Below are 19,999 nucleotides of genomic sequence, written 5' to 3' on the forward strand. Positions count from 1 at the left end.
CATCATGAGACTACTTGGTCATGTCAAGGTTTATACGATGTGCGACAACAACATCTTCGCGAACATTACTAAGGTGAACTCCATCCATTTGAGCCATCCTCAAATATGCATATTGGATGGGTCATTCTTTCATTGTTGTTTCCTTCTTGTTGTCTACATGATACATCTCGCGAATGAAGGAGCGACATTGGAGATTGGCTCTATGGACCTTTACATTGAGGAGCGCTCGGACTTATTGGATGCACCTTCGAACCTCCACTCATGCCACGACATCGAGCATTGGTACATCAACACTCCTTTGACACATTGCACCAACACCTACATATTTGTTAATTGTGCTCACACATGTCATGCTCGATGGTCGTATCATATAAACCAGTTTGCACCCCATGCATGGATTGACTCACATTATGCTTGTCTTGTTGCTTCTATTTCCATGTCATTCATGATATATGACCTTGTGCATTTCCTTAGCAAATTTGTTGTGATCTTCCTTGATGGCATATTCATACATCATGTCCATATTGCCCATTATCAATTGCATTATAACATAATAACATTGAGCACCAATTACCATGTTCATGATTTTGATACACCGTCTCATTATGACATCATTTTGCACAATGGTCGCATTAATCACATTCATCACACCTTTGTGCATACGACAAATGAATTTTCTCACATGAATGCTTTACATCTCATTCTACATCTTTTGGATAAGCATCTTGTGCCTTGCCACACACTATCTCTTCGCACAGACTCATTCTTCTATGATTGACACTTTGTGTGCGCTAACCATTGTATTTCCATGTGTACGATGTGTTTGCTCATTTTGCATGTACCACATACCGGGGACACCTTGGAGTACTTGGATTGCGCCATACCTTCAACTCCGTCCAACTACAAGTCCGTCCACGACAACCGTTTCAATGGTGATGAGGATCACGATCCGAGGTCGGATCTTTCCCAACGGGGGGGGGGGGGGGGATGATGCGGAGCATCCTACGATCATCCCCATGTTCACTTCGACCACTCCCCATGACCCAAGGATACATAAGATGAGACCTCGACTATATGCCATTGGTCACAATGTGAACTCGCTCCTCTTCGAACTACCACTTTCTATACATGAGACATGGCACTACAAGGAATCAGTTAATACATGACGGATTTCCAGTGACGTTCTAGGAATCCGTCATGAACTGACCTAGTACGGCCCCAAAGCCCGCCGAAGCCCGCTGGAGCCCGTCTAACCCATTCCTCGTATAAAGTCTAACCCTAAGCCTCTCCTGCCCCATCTCGTTCTCCCTCCCCCGCCGCCACCATCACCTTCTTCCTTCTCCCAGATCCACTCCTTTCCGTCCTCCGCACACCCACCGCTCCGATGGTCTCTCCTTCGTCGACCCAATCCCCACCTCCCCGGCCTCTCCCGTCCTTCCTCCACTCGCAATCCTAGTGGCAACCATCACCCCTCCACACCATCGTGTACCTTTCCGGCTATCCCCTCCCCCTCCGAACTATCTTCACGACGATGGTTGATCCGCAGCATGTGCAGCTGATCTGCCGAGTTTGACGGCGGCAACAACCCGAGTGATGAGATCCGCGTCTTGGGCGCGCACAGATCCAGCAAGGGCTCAACCCCTGATGTTGGCCTTGTCGGAGCAGAGCGACCGTGCGGTGTCCGGTCTAGGACAATGGTTCACGGGAGGCCGTAGTGTACCCTAGCCGCCACTAGATTCCGGTGTGGCTCCCGCCCCGTCTGTTGGCTTCCTCGACACCATGGCATCATGCTGCTGCTTCGACCACATGTCAGGTTCATTTGCCTAAGCTGGTAGCCATAACAGCCGTTCGTGGGCAAGGTGCGAAGCCTAAGGCTGGTGCGTGGCCTCCCTCTTCAATCGATTGCTTAAGCTTGGCTACTGCCTTCTACAAATCTTAGGGTGTTGTGTGTGCATGCTGACATGGAGGCGGCAGCGGCTATCTAGGGCTAGGTCGTGTGTGCGTGCAGCAGCCGGTGTTTTGTGTTTGCAGGTTTCCTCTCTGAATCTTTAAATCTTTAGCACTGAATTTTCTCTGTATCTTTACACTGCAGGGTACCCAGTAGAGACAAAAGGCACATGTTCGTCAACCGGCTGCACTGTGCTATGTGGGCTTCTATCAAGATCTAATTTTGTTTAATTTTCTACCAAGATCTAATTCAGTTTAGATTTTTCTGTCAGTTTGATGTATCGTTCGCTAAGTCAATAAAATTAAGTGTTTATAATGCATTCAGTTTAGTTTTCTATCAAAATATAATTTAGTACTCCCTCCGTCCCAAAATTCTTGTCGGAGAAATGGATAAAATTGGATGTATCTATAATTAAAATACGTCTAGATTCATCCATTTCCCCGACAAGTATTTCCGGACGGAGGGAGTATGAACCAATGTAATCAAGTGGTGAATAATTTCATCAAATAGGAGACATTATTTCTGTTATTGTATTAATATGGCGACATGTTCTGTTCAAAGTTTTCTCCATACACTTCTGTACATATTGTAAACTGCAACTCGGTGAATATATATAACCAGAATTAAGTTAATCTGAATCTAAGAAGAAAATTACATCGGTACAGTGTGGCAGTCCTACAGTTATAATATAGAGGTTTGAGCCTGTTCATTTGTTTACTAAGGACATGTAGTACTGCTACTATTAGTTGTGCGCCTACTAGTACTAGAACAAATGCCACGTTAGTTCACTCTCCCTCAACCTGGAGGCACACACCAAGCTAGAACTTGCCAACACTGTGACACACATTTCTTCTTCAACTTGTGTTGCCTCCAAGCCAGGTCGCCCTCCGCAATAGTTTTGCTGACAAGTAAGGGTTGATGTCTACTGTCTGATCCTAAATCTGTTCCCTGATGTTTTCCCTTTTTTACGATCAATTAACACTGTAATCTCCCTGATTATGATCTCTGTTTTTTGAGATGTAGGTCTAGGTGGTGCTGTAGAAGTCGTGCCGCTGCATGGCGCATAATAGAGCTCGAGAGGGCGGCTGCGATAACTATAGTGGAGCTGCTCCGTGATCAAACCAGGGGTTGGTTCTCTACTGCCACTCCTATGATTTCTCCAGTATTTCCATTCACCAGCTCAACCTCTATTGAAGTGCACCTATTTAGTTGATCTAGTTCTGAGTTAGGCACTTTTCAAAATGGTGTTATTTTCTACTAATTTGTTTGTGCCCCTTGGTTCTTGGTGGTGAATTTATCATCTCATGCACTTGAATTAAAAGTAACCCCAGCATGCATGTTAAGAGCAATAACTGATACATCCTATCCAATATCTCTTAAGAGAACCATTTGCCACTTAGTTCTATAGATTTATTAGTGGCCACGGCTCATAGTTTACTTGTCATGCAATTGTTTTTTACTACTGTAAGTGCCTCGGATAAACACTTAGTTTCATGTGTATACTTGTTGACACATGAAAAATTTGAAGCTTACGCCCGCCAGGTCGATGAGTAGCTGATGAGTAACGGCTTCGCTTCATTGATATTGTTTGTTAGTGATGCTATTTTCTCGCTGGGTTTAATATGGCCTTAATAACTGCTGATGTGTACTTGTGTTCTCTGATGTATGTTCTATTACGCTGTCGCTTATATGTCAACTTGATTAGAGTTTCATTTGACCCACTTTTATTTGGATTAATTTTAGGCAGCCTCGTGTTTTTTTTGAAGTAGATACTTTGTTATTCTCATATGTAGGCACGGTAAAATTTAAGAATTTTGGACATGTAATTTATTTATGAAGTATGTTCTAATTCTCTTATTTCTACCATCTACTATCTAATGTTGTTGCAAATATGTTAGGTATGATTTGGTAGCGGGCTTCTTGGTGCTGGCCATCACAATCCTCTATGACATGATACTTACCATCAGGAGGGCCGACGACAAGAACCTGAATAATAACCTCAATAGTATCATATGTTCTGTTGTTGTAAATTGGATTGTACTGGTTCCTGACCTTGTTGTGTGATACATTTTGTCAATATATTCTGTAAATTATCGTTTCATGGAGGATTTTGTAAACTGATGTGGTGTAGATACCAATGGATGACTGCATATTGAATATCCGTGTAATATATGATCACACTTTGGAAATACTTAGTCTTGGCCCAGAGTTGGTATTATGATTTGTGTAATGCATCATGGTAAAAAATGTATTGGTTCAAAATTGGTGCGCTAGATGTTTGCTAGAGGAAATTTAAATTGTGCCTAAATACATGATGATTTCTGTGACGGAATATAATGTCCACGTAGGCAGCCACGTCATTCCAATTGGTCGATCGAAAATCCTACGCGGCGTTGGTCCTGTGACAGTTTGTTCCGTCATGAATGTTTACGCCTGGGTGGGCTTGGGGGCAGATCCATGATGGTCAAGGACTGTCATGGAAGGCCTGATGTCATATCATGCGATATACATGACGGATTACAAATCCGTCATCGCTGGGCACCCATGACAGTTTTGCATTGATCCGTGACGGACGAGGACCGTCACGTATTAACAGGTTTCTTGTAGTGTGGATACTACCTCAAGCGGAAACACTATGTGTGATTAGGTACTTGGAGGAAGGCCACGGAGCAGCTACATCCAATGGACAAGACAGCGAGGACACCAAGTACGAGGGACAAGAAGAAGCACTGCCATTGGAGCTACAGCCACCGGACGACCGGTCGGGACCGGACGTCCGTCACCTGATGCCCAACCTGCCCAAGTCCCAGCCGACGCAAGCTACAGCGAGTGGACGTCCGGCCAGGAGCAGACGACCGGCCACACCTCCCAGCGAGCGGCCGACCGGCCTCCAACGGACGACCGACACCATCACTACCGAGGGCAAATTAGCGAAAGTCCGAAGTGACCGGACGTCCGGCGCCACCTTCACAGAACGGAAATAGCGGAACTCCGGCGACTACCGGACGCCCGGATGCCCACGAGCCACCAGACGACCGGTCCCCAGCGGACGTCTGGTACCTGTCTGCGCATAGTTTTGGGCCCGAGGCCCATGTACCCCTTCACTTCGCCCCCATTTGCACTAAGACTATAAATAGACCTCCTCCTCCTCCTCCTCCTAGTTAGGGTTATCATAGGTTTAGCTCATTTGGGATAGAGCTTTGCTCATCCATACAGATCTACTCCACGAGAGAGACCGCAGCCTCTACGGAGAAGATCCATCTTGGATTCAAGACCCCTCATGGGAAGACCCATCGCGGGCTCAAGACCTCCTCACGGAGATGAACTCGTTACCCTATGTATCGTCCTTTGTTGGATTTGGACCGTGTATCTCTTTGTGTTTCGAGGATCTAGCACATGTGTGATCGCTTCTTGTCTAGTTGAGTGTTTCCTCTCGTTTCCCCTCGTGATTTCTCTCACGTTTCCCCTCATGTTCTTCGTAGGATCCCCTCCATTTCGTGAAAGATCGGCCACTAGGGTTCTACCCTACATCACTACTCCTTGATCCTTCATCTGAAAACAACGCGATAAGAAATCCGTAACCTCCTTGATTAGATCAAGTTTGGTTCCAAAGATCAGTATGTCATCGACATACAGACAAAGAATAACTCCTTCGCCCCCACCATGGCGATAGTACACACACTTGTCACCGTTATTTACTACAAAGCAGGCAGCAGGTAATGTTCTTTCAAACTTCTCATGCCACTCCTTAGGAGATTGTTTAAGGCCATATAAAGACTTTAATAACTTGCACACCTTTCCTTCCTGACCAGGTACTACAAAACCATCTGGCTGATCCATGTAAATTTCCTCCTTCAACTCTCCATTGAGGAAAGCCATCTTAACATCCATTTGATGAACGAGAAGACCGTGTGAGGCAGCCAGTGATAGTAGCATCCAAATAGTGGTCAGTCTAGCCACGTGTGAGTAAGTATCAAAGTAGTTTTCACCTTCTTTCTGGGTATAATCCTTGGCCATGATGATGTTTGCTAAGACTACGACGGTGTTTCCCCCAAGAGGAGAGGATGATGTAGCATAGCAACGGTAGGTATTTCCCTCAGTAATGAAACCAAGGTATCAAACTAGTAGGAGAACCAAGCAAAAAAACGTAAACAGCCCCTGCACTCAAATAACAACCACTCGCAACCCGACGTGTTAAAGGGGTTGTCAATCCCTTTCGGGTAACGGCGCCTCAAGGCACGAAGACGGGAGAAAATTATAATAGATTGAAATAATAGATCGCAAATAAAATAAAGTGCAGCAAGATATTTTTGTATTTTTGGTCTAATAGATGTGAATAAAAATGCAAATGAAAAATAGATCGCAAGGCAAATATATGAAAAAGAAGACCCGGGGGCCGTAGGTTTCACTAGTTGCTTCTCTCGAGAAAAATAGCAAATGGTGGGTAAACAAATTACTGTTGGGCAATTGATAGAACTTCAAAAAATCATGACGATATCCAGCCAATGATCATTACATCGCCATCACGTCCAAGATTATTAGACCGACTCCTGCTTGCATCTACTACTATTACTCCACACATCGACCGCTATCCAGCATGCATCTAGTGTATTAAGTTCATGGAAAAACGGAGTAATGCAATAAGAACGATGACATGATGTAGACAAGATCCTTTTATCTATATGGCGGTAGATATAGATCTCGTCTTTTTATCCTTAGTAGCAACGATACATACGTGTTGGTTCCCTTTCTCTCATTGGGATCAAGCACCTTAAGATCGAACCCACTACCGGGCACCTCTTCCCATTGCAAGATAAATAGATCAAGTTGGACAAACAAAACCCAAATATCGGAGAAGAAATACGAGGCTATAAGAGATCAAAGAAACTCAAATAACTTTCATGGATATAAAAAGATATAACTGATCATAAACTCGAAGCTCATCAGATCCCAACGAACACACCGCAAAAAGAGTTACATCATATGGATCTCCAAGAGACCACTGTATTGAGAATTCAGCGAGAGAGAGAAAGCCATCTAGCTACTAACTACGGACCCGAAGGTCTACAAAGAACTACCCACGCATCATCGGAGAGGCGCCAATGGAAGTGGTGAACCCCTCCGTGATGGTGTCTAGATTGGATCTGGTGGTTCTGGACTCTGCGGCGGCTGGATGAATATTTCGTCGACTCCCCTAGGGTTTGTGGATTTTTGGGGTATTTATAGAGCAAAGAGGCTGTCCGGGGGGCACCTGGCGTGGGCACAACCCACCAGGGCGCGCCTGGGCCTCCTGACATGCCCTGGTGGGTTGTGCCCCCCTCGGGGCACCCCCAGGTGCAACTAGGGCCCATTGCCTTCCTTCTGGCCCATAAAAATTCATCATGGAGTTTCGTGGCATTTGGACTCTGTTTGATATTGATTTCCTGCGATGTAAAAACAGCAACTGACACTTGGCACTATGGGTTAGTACCAAAAAATGATATAAAATGACTATAAAATGATTATAAAACATACAAGATTGATAATAAAACAGCATGGAACAATCAAAAATTATAGATACGTTGGAGAGTATCAGCATCCCCAAGCTTAACTCCTACTCGTCCTCGAATAGGTAAGTGATAAAAACAGAATTTTTGATGTGGAGTGCTGTTCATCAAGTCATTTCATATTTTTTTCTTTATAGCATGGACATATAGACTTTTATGTGATTCAAAGCAATAGTCTAGTTTTGACATAATAATTAAGATACTCAAGCATATCAACAAGCAACCATGTCTTTCAAAATATCAATGCTAAAATAAGTTATCCCTAGCCCATCATGCTCAAACATTGATCCATTCATGAAACACACTCGAATATTAACTACACCCAATACTTGAGCACGATCATATTGCCCCCTAGTTGGTGCTTTTGTAAGAGAAGACGGAGACTCAAAATAAAGATAAAAATTGCATAAAGTAAAAGAAAGGCCCTACCTAGAGGGAAGTAGGGATTTGTAGAGGTGCCAGAGCTCAAAACGAAAAATTAGAGATAAAAACATTTTGGGAGGTGTATCCATCCGACCAACGAAAACGACTCAGAGATACGAACACTTTCCATGCTAGATATGCCATAGGCTGTTCCCAAACAGAAAATAAAGGTTATACCTTTTTCCACCATTCTTTCACTTTCCATGGCTAGCCGTATCCACGGGTGCCCTCCATACCAACACTTTCCAAGGAATTTATTATTTGACAACATAAAGTAAATAGTTTTTTGCATTTCGGGACTGGGCATCCCTAAAACCTTTGCCTTACTCTCATGCAATGACAAGTGAATAAACACTCATCTTGAGAATAACACGTCTAGCATGGAAAACATTAGCCACTCGTTACCGTTCCGCGAGCGAAACAAATACACAAAAGAGAAGTTTATTTTGAAAATTAGAGATGGCACATACAAATTTGCTTAGAACGGCAAAAGAATACCACAAATAGGTAGATATAGTGGACTCATGTGGCAAAACTGGTTTAAAGGATTTTGGATGCACAAGTAGAGGTCATACTTAGTGCAAAATGAAGGCTAGCAAAAAGATTGAGAAGCGACCAACCAAGAAACGAATAATCTCATAAGCAAGCATTAAGCATAATTAACACCGAATAATGCACCACAAGTAGGATATAATTTTCGTTGCATGATTATTGACTTTCGTGCATGCATAGGGAATCACAAAGCTTAACACCAATATTCTTACTAGAGCACAATTACTCATCAACATAACTCACATATCACATCATCATATCTCAAAACTATTACTAAGAATCAAGTTTATTTTGTCCAATGATCTTCATGACATTTTCGTTTTCTTTATCCTTCTTGGATATCTATCACTTTGGGACTAAGTTTTATGTGTTGCTTTTCTTAAGCTCAAACAAATATAAGTGAAGATCATGAGCATAACAAATTTTCTTTCTCTCAAAATAATTTAAGTGAAGCAAGAGAGAATTTCTTCAAAAATATGAAGCACACCGTGCTCAAAAAGATATAAGTGAAGCACTAGAGCAAGTCCTAGCTCATAAAAGATTTAAGTGAAGCATAGAGAGCAATTCAAACAAGTAATGATATAATTTTGGCTCTCTCAAATAAGTGTGTCCAGTAAGGATTGGTGACTTAAAGCAAAAAATAAAACAAGCAAAGACTCATATCATACAAGACGCTCCAAGCAATATACATATCATGTGACGAATAAAAATATAGCCTCGAGTAAAATACCGATAGTTGTTGGAAGAAAGCGGGGATGCCACTCGGGGGCATCCCCAAGCTTACTTGGTTGCTCATTCTTGGATAATATCTTGGGATGCCGGGGCATCCCCAAGCTTAGGCTCTTGCATCCTTCCTTCATCCATCGTAAGATAACCCAAAACTTGAAAACTTCGATCACACAAAACTCAACAAAACCATTGTGAGATCCGTTAGTATAAGAAAGCAAAACACCACTATAAGTGCTGTATCAAACCAATTCACATTTTGTGTTTGTATTATATCTACTGTATTCCAACTTTTCTATGGCAAAAACTCATCAAAGAAAACCATAGAGCCATCAAAATAAGCACACAACACAAAGAAAACAGAATCTGTCAAAACAGAACAGTCTGTAGTAATCTGACATTGGCGAATACTTCTGGAACTCCAAAAATTCTACCAAAATAGGACGACCAGGGTAATTTGTATATTAATCTTCTGCAAAAAGAATCAGGGCAAAATCTCTTTTCTGTGATTTATGAAAATATTTTCATGAGCGCAAAGTTTCTGTCTTTTTCAGCAAGATTAAACAACTATCATCTAAGAAGATCCTATAGGCTTTACTTGGTACAAACACTAATTAAAACACAAAAAACACAATCATACCAGTAGCATAATTGTGTAAACACACAAGAACAGAAAGCAAAAAGCAAAAAAAATTATTCATTGGGTTGCCTCCCAGCAAGCGCTATAGTTTTACGCCCTTAGCTAGGCATAAGGCAAGGATCTAAGTTTTGTCTTCCGAAGTTTTGGCAATTTTGTAAGGGTTTTCTCAAACCCGGAAGGCTCTTTATGTTGGGGAACACAGTAATTTAAAAAAAAATCCTACGCTCACGCAAGATCCATCTAGGTGATACATAGCAACGAGAGGGGAGAGTATTGTCCACGTACCCTCATAGAACGAAAGCGGAAGCATTATGACAACGCGGTTGATGTAGTCGTACGTCTTCACGATACGACCGATCCTAGTACCGAAAGTACGGCACCTCCGCGATCTGCACACGTTCAGCTCGGTGACGTCCCATGAACTATAGATCCAGCTGAGTGTCGGGCGAGAGCTTCGTCAGCACGACGGCGTGATGACGGTAATGATGAAGTTACCGACGCAGGGCTTCGCCTAAGCACTACAACGATATGGCCGAGGTGGAAATCTGTGGAGGGGGGCCCGCACATGGCTAAAACAATCAACTTGTGTGTCTATGGGGTGCCCCCTCCCCCGTATATAAAGGAGGGGAGGAGGAGGCCGGCCGGCCCTAGAGGGCGCGGCAAGGGGGGAGGAATCCTACTCCTAGTAGGAGTAGGATTCCTCCTTTCCTAGTCCTACTAGGAGAGGGAAGGAAGGAGAGGGGGAGGGAGCCACCTCTTTGCTGCTGCCCTCTCTCTCCCCTAAAGCCCACTAAGGGCCCAATAACTTCCGGGGGGGGGGGGGCTTCCGATAACCCTCCGGCACTCCGGTTTTACCCGAAACCTCCCGGAACACTTCCGGTGTCCGGACATAGCCGTCCAATATATCAATATTTATGTCTCGACCATTTCGAGACTCCTCGTCATGTCCGTGATCACATTCGGGACTCCGAACTACCTTCGGTACATCAAAACACATAAACTCATAATACCGATCGTCACCGAACGTTAAGCGTGCAAACCCTACGGGTTCGAGAACTATGTAGACATGACCGAGAATCATCTCTGGTCAATAACCAATAGCGGAAACTGGATGCTCATATTGGCTCCTACATATTCTACAAAGATCTTTATCGGTCAAACCGCATAACAACATACATTGTTCCCTTTGTCATCGGTATGTTACTTGCCCGAGATTCGATCGTCGGTATCCTCATACCTAGTTCAATCTCATTACTGGCAAGTCTCTTTACTCGTTCCGAAATGCATCATCCCGCAACTAACTCATCACAACGCTTGCAAGGCTTATAGTGATGTGCATTACCGAGAGGGCCCAGAGATACCTCTCCGATACACGGAGTGACAGATCCTAATCTCGATATATGCCAACTCAACAAACACCTTCAGAGACACCTGTAGAGCATCTTTATAATCACCCAGTTACGTTGTGATGTTTGATAGCACACAAAGTGTTCCTCCGGTATTCGGGAGTTGCATAATCTCATAGTCAGAGGAACATGTATAAGTCATGAAGAAAGCAGTAGCAATGAAACTGAAACGATCATAATGCTAAGCTAACGAATGGGTCTTGTCCATCACATCATTCTCTAATGATGTGATCCTGTTCATCAAATGACAACACATGTCTATGGCTAGGAAACTTAATCATCTTTGATTAACGAGCTAGTCAAGTAGAGGCATACTAGGGACACTCTGTTTGTCTATGTATACACACATGTACTAAGTTTCCGGTTAATACAATTCTAGAATGAATAGTAAACATTTATCATGAAATAAGGAAATAAATAATAACTTTATTATTGCCTCTAGGGCATATTTCCTTGAGTCTCCCACTTGCACTAGAGTCAATAATCTAGTTCACATTGCTATGTGATTTAACACCAATAGTTCACATCACCATGTGATTAACACCCATAGTTCACATCGCCATGTGACCAACACTCAAAATGTTTACTAGAGTCAGTAATCTAGTTCACATCGCCATGTGATTAACACCCAAAGAGTACTAAGGTGTGATCGTGTTTTGCTTGTGAGAGAAGTTTAGTCAACGGGTCTGCCAAATTCAGATCCATATGTATTTTGAAAATTTCTATGTCTACAATGCTCTCCACGGAGCTACTTTAGCTAATTGCTCCCACTTTCAACATGTATCTGGAATGTGACTTAGAGTCATCCAGATCGGTGTCAAAGCTTGCATCGACGCAACTCTTTACGACGAACTCTTTATCACCTCCATATCTAAGGATAATTTTGACCACTGTCCAGTGATCTACTCCTAGATCAAAATTGTACTCCCTTGCCAAACTCAGGGCAGGGTATACAATAGGTCTGGTACACAGCATGGCATACTTTATAGAACCTATGGCTGAGGCATAGGGAATGACTTTCATTATCTCTCTATCTTCTGTCGTGGTCGGGCTTTGAGTCTTACTCAACTTCACACTTTGCAAGACAGGCAAGGACTCTTTCTTTGACTATTCCATTTTGAACTACTTCCAAAACTTTTCAAGGTATGTACTCATTGAAAAAACTTATCAAGCATCTTGATCTATCTCTATAGATCTTGATGCTCAATTTGTAAGCAGCTTCACCGAGGTCTTTCTTTGAAAAACTCCTTTTAAAAACTCCTTTATGCTTTCCAGAAAATTCTACATCATTTCCGATCGACAATATGTCATTCACATATACTTATTAGAAAAGTTGTAGTGCTCCCACTCACTTTCTTGTAAATACAGGCTTCACCGCAAGTCTGTATAAAACTATATGCTTTGATCAACTTATCAAAGCGTATATTCCAACTCCGAGATGCTTGCACCAGTCCATAGATGGATCGTTGGAGCTTGCATATTTTGTTAGCACCTTTAGGATTGACAAAAACTTCTGGTTGCATCATATACAACTCTTCTTTAATAAATCCATTAAGGAATGCAGTTTTGTTTATCCATTTGCCAGATTTCATAAAATGCGGCAATTGCTAACATGATTCGGAGAGACTTAAGCATCGCTACGAGTGAGAAAAACTCATCGTAGTCAACACGTTGAACTTGTCGAAAACCATTCGTGACAAGTCGAGCTTTGCAGATAGTAACACTACCATCAGCATCCGTCTTCCTCTTGAATATCCATTTATTCTCAATGGCTTGCCGATCATCGGGCAATTCCACCAAAGTCCATACTTTGTTTTCATACATGGATCCTATCTCAGATTTCATGGCCTTAAACCATTTTGCGGAATCTAGGCTCATCATCGCTTCCTCATAGTTCGTAGGTTCGTCATGGTCTTGTAACATGACTTCCAGAATCGGATTACCGTACCACTCTTCTGCGGAACGTACTCTGGTTGACCTACGAGGTTCGGTAGTAAGTTGATCTGAAGTTTCATGATCATCATCATTAACTTCGTCACTAATTGGTGTAGGCATCACTGGAACTGATTTCTGTGATGAACTACTTTCCAATTCGGGAGAAGGTACAATTACCTCATCAAGTTCCGCTTTCCTCCCACTCACTTCTTTCGAGAGAAACTTCTTCTCTAGAAAGAATCCATTCTCAGCAACAAAGATCTTGCCTTCGGATCTGTGATAGATGGTGTACCCAACATTTTCTTTTGGGTATCCTATGAAGACGCACTTCTCCGATTTGGGTTCGAGCTTATCAGGTTGAAACTTTTTCACATAAGCATTGCAACCCCAAACTTTAAGAACCGACAGCTTAGGTTTCTAGCCAAACCATAGTTCATACGGTGTCGTCTCAGTGGATTAGACGGTGCCCTATTTAATGTGAATGTAGATGTCTCTAGTGCATAACCCCAAAACGATAGTGGTAAATCGGTAAGAGACATCATAGATTGCACTATATCCAATAAAGTACGGTTATGACGTTCGGACAGACCATTATGCTGTGGTGTTCCAGGTTTGTGAAACTATTCCACATTGTTTTAATTGAAGACCAAACTCGTAACTCAAATATTCGTCTCCGCGATCAGATCGTAGAAACTTTGTTTTCTTGTTACGATGATTTTCCACTTCACTCTGAAATTCTTTGAACTTTTCAAATGTTTTAGACTTATGTTTCATCAAGTAGATATACCCATATGTACTCAAATCATCTGTGAAGGTCAGAAAATAATGATACCCGCCACGAGCCTCAACACTCATCGGACCACATACATCAGTATGTATTATTTCCAATAAGTCAGTTGCTCGCTCCATTGTTCCGGAGAACGGAGTCTTAGTCATCTTGCCCATGAGGCATGGTTCGCAAGCATCAAGTGATTCCAAAAGCCCATCAGCATGGAGTTTTCTACATGCGCTTTACACCAATATGACGTAAACGGCAGTGCCACAAATATGTTGCACTATCATTATTAACTTTGCATCTTTTGGCTTCAATATTATGAATATGTGTATCACTATGATCGAGATTCAATAAACCATTTATATTGAGTGTATGACCATAGAAGGTTCTATTCATGTAAATAGAACAACAATTATTCTTTGACTTAAATGAATAATCGTATTGCAATAAACATGATCCAATCATATTCATGCTCAACGCAAACACCAAATAATTTATTTTAGGTTCAAAACTAATCCCGAAGGTAAAGGGAGTGTGCGATGGTGATCTTATCAACCTTGGAATCACTTCCAACACACATCATCACCTCACCCTTAACTAGTCTTTGTTTATTTTGCAACTCCCGTTTCGAGTTACTACTCTTAGCAACTAAACCAGTATCAAATATCGAGGGGTTGCTATAAACACTAGTAAAGTACACATCAATAACATGTATATCCAATATACCTTAGTTCACTATGCATCCTTCTTATCCCCAAGTATCTAGGGCAGTTCCACCTCCAGTGACCATTTCCTTTGCAGTAGAAGCACTCAGTTTCATGCTTGGGTCTAGCTTTGGGCTTCTTCATGGGAGTGGCAACTTGCTTGCCATTCTTCTTGAAGTTCCCTTTCTTTCCCTTGCCCTTTTACTTGAAACTAGTGGTCTTGTCAACCATCAACACTTGATGCTTTTTCTTGATTTCTACCTTCGCCGATTTCAGCATCGCGAAGAGCTTGGGAATCGTTTCCGTTATCCCTTGCATATTATAGTTCATCACGAAGTTCTAGTAACTTGGTGATAGTGACTAGAGAACTCTGTCAATCACTATCTTATCAGGAAGATTAACTCCCACTTGATTCAAGTGATTGTAGTACTCAGACATTCTGAGCACATGCTCACTCGTTGAGCTATTCTCCTCCATCTTGTAGGCAAAGTACTGTCAGAGGTCTCATACCTCTTGACACGGGCATGAGTACGAGATACCAATTTCAACTCTTGGAACATCTTATATGCTCCGTGGCGTTCAAACATTTTTGAAGTCCCGGTTCTAAGCCGTAAAGCATGGTGCACTAAACTATCAAGTAGTCATCATATCGAGCTATGTCAAACTTTCATAACGTCTGCATCTGCTCCTGCAATATTTCTGTCACCTAGCGGTGCATCAAGGACATAATTCTTCTATGCAGCAATGAGGATAATCCTCAGATCACGGACCAAGTCCGCATCTTTGCTACTAACATCTTTCAACTTAGTTTTCTCTAGGAACATATAAAAATAAACAGGGAGCTACATCGCGAGCTATTGATCTACAACATAGATTTGCAAATACTATCAGGACTAAGTTCATGATAAACTAAAGTTTAATTAATCATATTACTTAAGAACTCCCACTTAGATAGATATCCCTCTAATCAACTAAACCATGTCCGATCATCACGTGAGATGGAGTAGTTTTCAATGGTGAACATCACTATGTTGATCATATCTACTATATGATTCACGCTCGACCTTTCGGTCTCAGTGTTCCGAGGCCATATCTGCATATGCTAGGCTCGTCAAGTTTAACCCGAGTATTTTGCGTGTGCAAAACTGGGTTGCACCCGTTGTATGTGAATGTAGAGCTCATCACACCCGATCATCACGTGGTCTCTCGGCACGACGAACTGTCGCAACGGTGCATACTCAGGGAGAACACTTATACCTTGAAATTTAGTGAGAGATCATATTATAATGCTACCGCCGAACTAAGCAAAATAAGATGCATAAAGGATAAACATCACACGAAATCGATATAAGTGATATGATATGACCATCATCATCTTGTCCCTTTGATCTCCATCTCCAAAGCACTGTCATGATCACCATCGTCACCGGCTTGACACCTTGATCTCCATCGAAGCATCGTTGTCATCTTGCCAACTATTGCTATCACGTTTATCACTACCGCTTAGTGATAAAGTAAAACAATTACATGGCGATTGCATTGCATACAATAAAACGACAACCATATGGCTCCTGCCAATTTCTGATAACTCGGTTACAAAACATGATCATCTCATACAATAAAATTTAGCATCATGTCTTGACCATATCACATCACAACATGCCCTGCAAAAACAAGTTAGACGTCCTCTACTTTGTTGTTGCAAGTTTTACGTGGCTGCTACGGGCTGAGCAAGAACCATTCTTACCTACGCATCAAAACCACAACGATTTTTCGTCAAGTGTGCTATTTTAACCTTCAACAAGGACCGGGCGTAGTCACACTCGATTCAACTAAAGTTGGAGAAACTGACACCCGCCAGCCACCTGTGTGCAAAGCACGTCGGTAGAACCAGTCTCGCGTAAGCGTACGCGTAATGTCGGTCCGGGCCGCTTCATCCAACAATACCGCCGAATCAAAGTATGACATGCTGGTAAGCAGTATGACTATTATCGCCCACAACTCTTTGTGTTTTACTTGTGCATATAACATCTACGCATAGACCTGGCTCGGATGCCACTGTTGGGGAACGCAGTAATTTCAAAAAAAATCCTACGCTCACGCAAGATCCATCTAGGTGATGCATAGCAACGAGAGGGGAGAGTGTCGTCCACGTACCCATGTAGATCGAAAGCGGAAGAGTTATTACAACGCGGTTGATGTAGTCGTACGTCTTCATGATCCGACCGATCCTAGTACCGAAAGTACGGCACCGCCGCGATCTGCACACGTTTAGCTTAGTGACGTCCCACGAACTCTAGATCCAGCTGAGTGTCGGGGAAGACCTTCATCAGCACGATGGTGTGATGTCGGTGATGATGAAGTTACCGACGCAGGGCTTCGCCTAAGCACTACAACGATGTGACCGAGGTGGAGATCTATGGAGGGGGGGGGGCACCGCACACGGCTAAAACAATGAACTTGTGTGTCTATGGGGTGCCCCCCTCCCCCGTATAGAAAGGAGGGGAGGAGGAGGCCAGCCGGCCCTAGAGGGCGTGGCAAGGGGGGAGGAATCCTCCTCCTAGTAGGAGTAGGATTCCTCTTTCCTTGTCCTACTAGGAGAAGGAAGGAAGGAGAGGGGGAGGGAGAGGGAAAGAGGGGTCGCTCCCCCTCCCTTACTCCAATTCGGACTCCCTTGGGGGGGGTGCCACCTCCTGGCTGTTGCCCTCTCTATCCCCTAAAGCCCACTAAGGGCCCAATAACTTCCCGGGGGGTTCCGATAACCCTCCGGCACTCCAGTTTTATCCGAAACCTCCCGAAACACTTCCGGTGTCCGAACATAGCCGTCCAATATATCAATATTTATGTCTTGACCATTTCGAGACTCCTCGTCATGTTCGTGATCACATCCGGGACTCCGAAATACCTTCGGTACATGAAAACACATAAAATCATAATACCGATCGTCACTGAACGTTAAGTGTGCGGACCCTACGGGTTCGAGGACTATGTAGACATGACCGAGACTCATCTCTGGTCAATAACCAATAGCGGAACCTGGATGCTCATATTGGCTCCTACATATTCTACGAAGATCTTTATCGGTCAAACCGCATAACAACATACGTTGTTCCCTTTGTCATCGGTATGTTACTTGCCCGAGATTCGATCGTCGGTATCCTCATACCTAGTTGAATCTCGTTACCAGCAAGTCTCTTTAATCGTTCCGTAATGCATCATCCCACAACTAACTCATTAGTCACAATGCTTGCAAGGCTTATAGTGATGTGCATTACCGAGAGGGCCCAGAGATACCTCTCCGATACACGGAGTGACAAATCCTAATCTCGATATATGCCAACTCAACAAACACCTTTGGAGACACCTGTGGAGCATCTTTATAATCACCCAGTTACATTGTGATGTTTGATGGCACACAAAGTGTTCCTCGGTATTCAGGAGTTGCTAATCTCATAGTCAGAGGAACATGTATAAGTCATGAAGAAAGCAGTAGCAATGAAACTGAAATGATCATAATGCTAAGCTAACGAATGGGTCTTGTCCATCACATTATTCTCTAATGATGTGATCCCGTTCATCAAATGACAACACATGTCTATGGCTAGGAAACTTAACCATCTTGGATTAACGAGCTAGTCAAGTAGAGGCATACTAGGGACACTATGTTTGTCTTTGTATTCACACATGTACTAAGTTTCCGGTTAATACAATTCTAGCATGAATAATAAACATTTATCATGAAATAAGGAAATTAATAATAACTTTATTATTGCCTCTAGGGCATATTTCCTTCACTTTACGCTTCCCTAAATTCTCTAGAAAAGACACCATCTTAAGATCCAAAATATCCAATCGCTTGTTGCAAAGAGTAATCAAATTATTCATGCGATTGATACTACCATCGAGGTGCTTAAGGGGTTCACTATATTTATGTATTTCAACCATATGTTTATGCAAATCGCCAAGTTTATCCAACATTTGAACTCCCTCAGGGGTAAAGGAAAACCCCTTCTTTTGAGGAGGAATTCCCAAAATTCCTTCCAAAATTTCAGAGGCAGCATTTGCATAAAGCTCAATAAAATTTCCTTTAGCGGCAAAATCAAGAAGTTGTCTATGATGCAAAGCTAATCCTATGTAAAAATTACGAAGCAAAACTTTACCACCCCCTTTAGATTGGAAACACGATATGATTCCGTAAGCCTATACTAGGCATCTTTCAAATTTTCTCCTTGTCTTTGCTTGAAGTAAAGAACTTCAAAATCTGGTGACAAAGGAGGAGTAGGGACACTAGCCATCAAGACTAGAAAGCAAGAAAGCGGCGAACGAAAAAAGGGAGGCGAATAAAAGAGCAAATTTTTGTGAAGTGGGGGAGATGAAAACGAGAGGCAAATGGAAAATAATGTAAATTGCTAGGAGATGAGATTTGTGATTAGGAACCTGGTTATGTTGAAGATCCTCCCCGGCAACGGCACCAGAAAATTCCCTTGATGATGTTTGCTAAGACTACGTCGGTGTTTCCCCCAAGAGGAGAGGATGATGTAGTGTAGAAACGGTAGGTATTTCCCTCAGTGATGAAGCCAAGGTATCGAACGAGTAGGAGAACCAAGCAACAAAACGTAAACAGCCCCTGCACCCAAATAACAGCCACTCGCAACTCGACGTGTTAAAGGGGTTGTCAATCCCTTTCGGGTAACGGCGCCTCAAGGCACGAAGACGGGAGAAAATTATAATAGATTGCAAATAAAATAAAGTGCCGCAAGATATTTTTGTATTTTTTGTTTAATAGTTCTGAATAAAAGTGCAAAGGAAAAATAGATCGCAAGGCAAATATATGAAAAAGAAGACCCGGGGGCCGTAGGTTTCACTAGTGGCTTCTCTCGAGAAAAATAGCAAACGGTGGGTAAACAAATTACTGTTGGGCAATCGATAGAACTTCAAATAATCATGACGATATCTAGGCAATGATCATTACATAGGCATCACGTCCAAGATTAGTAGACCGACTCCTGCCTGCATCTACTACTATTACTCCACACATCGACCGCTATCCAGCATGCATCTAGTGTATTAAGTTCATGGAAAAACGGAGTAATGCAATAAGAATGATGACATGATGTAGACAAGATCCGTTTATCTATATGGCGGTAGACATAGATCTCGTCTTTTTATCCTTAGTAGCAACGGTACATACGTGTCGGTTCCCTTTCTGTCACTGGGATCAAGCACCGTAAGATCGAACCCACTACCGGGCACCTCTTCCCATTGCAAGATAAATAGATCAAGTTGGCCAAACAAAACCCAAATATCAGAGAAGAAATACGAGGCTATAAGAGATCATGCATAT

General features: G+C 42.7%; 1 long non-coding RNA gene across 1 annotated transcript; it reads left to right on the forward strand.

Moving 5' to 3' along the window:
* Positions 1-1,284: 1,284 nt before the first annotated feature.
* On the forward strand, positions 1,285-4,137 carry LOC120967861 (uncharacterized). Its single transcript, XR_005761682.3, has 3 exons — positions 1,285-1,877; positions 2,093-3,075; positions 3,847-4,137. It is a non-coding gene; the product is annotated as an uncharacterized lncRNA (long non-coding RNA).
* The last annotated feature ends 15,862 nt before the right edge of the window (positions 4,138-19,999 follow it).

The sequence above is a fragment of the Aegilops tauschii genome, chromosome 7, assembly GCF_002575655.3.
Source record: "Aegilops tauschii subsp. strangulata cultivar AL8/78 chromosome 7, Aet v6.0, whole genome shotgun sequence".
In the NCBI taxonomy this organism is placed as follows: Eukaryota; Viridiplantae; Streptophyta; class Magnoliopsida; order Poales; family Poaceae; genus Aegilops; species Aegilops tauschii.